The following is a 6,000-nucleotide window of genomic DNA, read 5'->3' as shown; positions in this document are numbered from 1 at the left end:
GCCCTGCACCCCTGAACTAATCCTTGGAGCCAAACACTGCCGTCCTAATCCCTACTCCCTGACGTCCTCACTCAATGTTTGCTTTCACTCTAATTGTCTTCAAGGCACTTCAAGGCCCATTTCTTCTTTATGTGAATTAACTGATCTGTGTGTATGCATGCATCAGCACCTCATTCGCGTATATCTAGGGCACTAAAAGCTTGGTTCTAGTAAAATGGTGTAGGTGTGTGTGTGTGTGCACATCTTTATAAGTATGACCGCCATGGTCGGGCAAGGACCAGTGACCACGCAGCCATTGGGGTGCATTTAGGAGGATTGCCACTGTGTAGGAAGGGATCAGGACCAGAGTCAGAACCAAAGCTACGCAGGCAGAAGCCCAGAATCGGCATTCAGCAGGTTGGTAGCGTGTGTGTGCTTGTGTGTATGTGGGTGTGCGTGTTTGCCAACCCCAAGGGTAACAGTTCCTGGTCACAGTCTGTGGATGAAAGTAATTGCCAGTGGAGGGCAACCTGCAGCTGAGGCCTAGAGATGGTGTGTCAGTGTGTGCATGTGCATGAAATTCGGTGCTGCTGCTTTTTTGTCTAGTGAGCCAATACTGCTTAGACGCATGAACACAGCAGAGTTTGAAATAGGACTTTTTTTTACCCACCTGTGTACAGATTCTTATTATAACCAGTAATGAATGTAGGTGCATGTGTTGAGTTATTTTAAGCTATATCGATTCCCTTCCAGAAGTACAGCGCATCCTAATATGTGGCTCGCTTGACAGCTCCTCGGTGACAGCTAGACTCTCGCCTCCAAAAAGTCCTCTGTTAGGAAATCACAGCACAATGCTGACACGGAGACAGCAGATAGGGTCGGTCAGAGTGGATGTGGGTGGCCGGCTCACTGTAAAAAAGAAAAAAAAAAAGGCAGGTTTTATGGATGACTTCCGTTCATTCATGGATGACCTGGAAATCAAAACCCACCTGAAATCACTTCATGCAGGGTTTTTTTTTCTTTTGAAGCTGTGCCACAAATCCTTTGGGCTTTAAATTGATGGTGAGACCTTAAAGCTGGCGTTCGACAATGCTCACCACCAGGTAAATCGCTCTTTTTAGTCTTTTTTGTGGCGATCGCCACCATGATACCCACACCGACAACGATTTGCCAAAGCTGAATGGGAGTGCAACCAGAGCTTTGCGGAAGTATGTCGACAGTTTTGTGTAATTCCTCTCACTGGCAGTAGGGGGAGACAAAAGTTTTGCATTGCAGCTTTAAGGCGGTTTAAAGGTTGCTGTACTCACGTTAAAGTTTGACAATATTTTAAAGTGTAGGAACAAAACAAATCCGATTTTTACAATCTGCTGTATGGTGACTGCTCCTAAACTGTGCAATATCGGGGTATATTCATAAAGTTGAGCATATAAGCAGTGAATATATGTCCTTATATGGGCAGGTTTAGTGTAGTCAGGGCACTTCTACTGTGATTGACAGAAAGCTGTGACTTCATGAGGCCTTCAATATTTTCATAGTGGCACAACAAGCAGCACAAGCTGCATTGTCCTGACCTTGAAATCCGCTCGGCCCGTCTGCATGCTGTGCATATCCACCACAGATCTTTTATTGAATCAGTATGTGTTCTGTCCTGTTTACCAAATAGCTGCTGAAGCAAGCAGAGTCTGTGTGACAGCATCCAGAGTTTGACATCTTAAGATTCACCCTCTCTCTGTCTCTCTCCTTTTGTTTCCATTTTTGTAAGCCTCTACAGTCTAGACTGTTATATAAATATATATCTGCCCAATTAACTGAATTGAAAACCTATAAATATATGTACTGCAAGATCAACATCAGTAGTGTTTTTATATGCTTCAGGTTGAGTTTTAAAGACAATATTTAAGTGCTTGTGTGTCAAATGGCCAGCAGAGGGCGATCAAAACTAACATTTCACAATGCACATTCCCCTCCAGACTGCAATGGTTTGATGAAAATATGGGGTTTGAGGCAAACAGTGAAATTGACATTTCTTCCCTCTAATCTTTTTTTTAAATTCCGAAGACAAAAATATGCACTTTTAATTTGTACCAACATATTACATCCCCCCCCTTCCAATCCCCCTGTGCTTTGAATGCTTAAAATGAAAGCGGCCGTGGATGCCTCTGAGTACAAATTTCATATTAGGCCTAGAAATTGTGAGTGCACCTGCATGAAAAACTCACTTCTGTCCACCGCTGAGGCTACTGAACCGAAGTGGCCGCCAATTACACAATGACCCAAACGGCTCACATGTAGCTCTAAACAAAATATAGGCTATAGAACGGAGGAGAGATCAGGGGCAGAGTGACAGGCACTGTGAGCGAATTAAAACAGAAATCAGAGGGCAACAGAGCGTTGGGGACCATGTGGCAGAGGCCTTGCAGCCCGGGGCCCTTCCAATTTCTCTCAAAGCCACTTCATCAGCGAAACAAGCTGTCGTTTTTTTTTTCTTTTTCCGCCAGAATTTACGTCAGTTGCGCTCACAGGTCAAGACGTGTTTATCATTTACTGTGTTACCTGGAAGTGGCTCATAGATCACCAGTCAGTAAAAGAAGAGGAGTACCCAACACAAAAGGTAAGAGAGGTGGCTCCAAACCTGATTACAATAGCGCCGGTCGCTTTGTCGGGAAAACACAAAAGCAGCGTTAGGTTTTAATTAAAAGTTGTCCCAGGTGGACAATAAGCAGGATATTGCCCTCATTGTCATCTTTTGTAGCAGTTTGCATGGAGGGGGGGTGGGAGGTGTGGTCCAGGATATGGGGTCTCATATGTGGATGACTGGAGTGGTGTCAAATAAACCTCTCACGAGAGAGAGAGAGTGAGTGTGTGAGCAAACAGGTGTTCACGGGACAGAAAATCACAAGGGCGACGTTATCAGTATCGTTCATATAGCACTTCTGACTCATGCGGCACAGGTAAAAAAAAATAAAAAGGCACGATGCTGAAGGGAAGGGCATTGTATGACAAATGGGATTGGATTACTAATAAGATTTTGGCTCAATAATAGATCAATGGGGTTCGGGCAGCATGAGTAATGCATGTGCAAGATAAGTTGGCTTGACTTCAACTCAAGGACATAAAGGCTTCCATGCGCAGTGCATTTTATGTCAAAGCTTTACTTTAAGTTGATGCTGTTTAAAACGGATCTAACGGTCGGACGTCAGGGCATGTTGGCATTGATCAGAGGTTAGCATTAATGGGATTCCTATTGCATGAAGGTTAGATTGAAGTAAAGTCCGACAAAAAATACATCATGTTTTGAGCCATTCCCATTGCCGTGTCTGTATGTGGGGAAATAATTTGCTGCCCTGCTGCTTTAATTCAGAAGCTCAACTAATTACTCTTGCAAATAAATTTTGAGTTGCTGTCAGCGGATGGAAACAAAATCTACACGATGCTAGAGATCTTAAGAAAGCCAGTTTACTGTTGATCTTTGTACCAATTATTTCTCATTTCTTATGATTTATTACATTTCTAAGGTTCCCTAAGTGTTTAGACCTTCCGTTGAACTGCATCTCCCATGTGTTCCTGCAAGGTACAGCACAGGTGCGCTCAAGGAGCCGTAGTCCCACATGGCAAACTTTTGTCTTGATGAATGTGTGTGTGTGTGAGTCCGAGCATTTGAACCGTCGCAATGGACCAAAAGTATGCAGCATCTTCTGTGATTTGTTGGTGATTTTTCCTCATAGTGGATGTTGTTAGGAAATAAGAAAGGCAAAAAGCCTCAGGGAGACAAAAAAGTGCATTGCAGAGAAGGAGTTGCAGTGCTTTTTTTGTTTGTTTTTCTATAGGATCCCTCACCTGTATGGAATAACGCAGCACATGTGGCTTTTTTGTCCTTACCCATCAGATCTTCATACTCTGCCAAGTATCCATTGGCACCTGTTCTCTTACACTCTGTCATGCACTTGAAGTGTGTTGCCCTGAGGGGAATGGGATCAAATCCGACACCTGCCATGTTCCCCGTCCTCCAGTGCCTTTGCATCTGGCTGCCATGCATTCACCTTTGCCCTCTTGTCACAATAACAGTGTAAAAGTGGAATTGAAAACGAAGCACCACCCGTACTCTGAAAAACAACAAAACCCCGACAGAGTGTATGAATGAACCCGTCTAAAGGTCTTTGCTGAGCATTCTTGAAATGTGTAAGATCTTAAAAGAAAGGTGCAATCGCAGCCGGGGAACTCCAAGTCGAGAGTGACATTTAGCGTAAGAGCCACAGAGGAATGTGATAAAAGCATGAACAAAAACTGAAGTTGGAGCAGGTTGCTTGTTCCTGCTTTGCTGAAAGCATTTATAGTCCAATGGCCTCCAGTGCTCTTTCATTACATCTTTGAGTAACCACCAAAAGAAAAGAGAGAAAATACAACTACAGCATGCAGCAAAGCATCTCATTAGAAACCATAAATCATCGCTAACAATAGGGAGGGCAACAAGGTTGGAAACAAACCTCTGACGACAAAAGTTGAAGGAAGGCATGTTGTAGCTTGAGTTGTCAGTCAAAAATACAAGCTTGAGAACATCATCACACACGTCTTATCATGAAACTGATGAACAACATCCATTAATCGTCTCTAATTACCACAAACTGTGTTTTGAAAACCTTCAATTTCCATGTAGCATTCCATTCCAGGATGCTACATTGCTTTTGGCACATATCGATGTATTTTGCATATACAGTTGCATAAAAACATTATCCTCCTTCATTGCACAACACCACAGGGACAGGTTGAACTGCAACAGCGTAGCGATCAAATATCCTACAAGCCTGGACCTGAGTCAACAAGGGAAATTAGCATGCTCCTTTCATTACACACCGCAGACTCCTACATGTTTGTCAAAAAGGCAGGGTTTGACAGACAGAGGAAGTGTTGTTTGTCGTGAAGCCTCTAAGTCATTGTGCTAACAACTGTTAAAAGGAGCTGACCCAGTGCTGTGAGGTAACGTGGTGAAAAGAACTGTCGTCAGAATGCTTAGGAGTCAGCATGTGCAAATATCAACCGAGTTGCACATGTGTTTGCTTTCACCTTTTCAGGCTTTTATTTTCACTGGCAGCTATTACAGTAGGCTGAGTGTAAATGTCAACCAGTTGTTGACAGCCAAATGGAGCCTTGAATCCTTTCGTTGATTCAACCTCCTTCAACCCCGTGTCTCGCTTACTTTCCTCATCTAACGAGTCCAACCACATTATGCGCCTGTACCGGGAAAAAGTTCAGGACTTGCTGCAGAGAACTGTGAAAAGATGTCTTTTTAGAAAAAAAGGGACAGACGATAAGAGGGTAGACACCAAAGTCATCCATGTGTCCCTGGGCGATTTGGCGCTACATGGTCTGGTGCGTCGTCAACAATAGCTGAATGATAAGGGACGACAAGCATTATCAAAAGTATCAAGACTGACCTTATTTAAGCGACTTAACCATTCAGCTCCTGTACAGCTGGGCTCTAATTTCATGAACAATACACAATGACTCCGGAAATTAGATTTTTTTTTTTAGAAGCTACCAGTTCAGACCACACATGTAAGGATAGAGGTGCCGGATTCACCTCAGAAGTGAATAAATCACCAAACCAACACAGACAAAATTTGCATTTTGGAACATTCTAAGCAGGTTGACCCACAACCCGGGTTCAGGTTCAGGTGGGCTTCGTCTTGAAGGGTGGGTTTCTCGTTTTGTTGCTGTTCAATAATGGAAAAACACAATCTGGAACAATTCATCTGTTGTTTAGCTGGGATATTCCAGCATATCCCGTCAGTATAAACAGACAGATCTGTGCACACATCAAACTGCTCGGTTAGAACTCGATAGTCTGCTTTTTAATGATGGGGATGTCCAGAAGGAGTTGACCAGGGCTTTGTTTTTAGCGTAGCATAGCTTCTCATGTTTTATTCTTGAATTACACTGCAGTGCGAGCACTGTTGTGTAACATCAATTAGTAAACTACGCGACCGTGGGCGAGTCGAGTTACATTAGAATAGAAAAAGGAGC

This window comes from Larimichthys crocea, chromosome XIX (genome assembly GCF_000972845.2).
Source record: "Larimichthys crocea isolate SSNF chromosome XIX, L_crocea_2.0, whole genome shotgun sequence".
Taxonomy (NCBI): Eukaryota; Metazoa; Chordata; class Actinopteri; family Sciaenidae; genus Larimichthys; species Larimichthys crocea.
Note: the sequence above shows the minus strand (reverse complement) of the source record.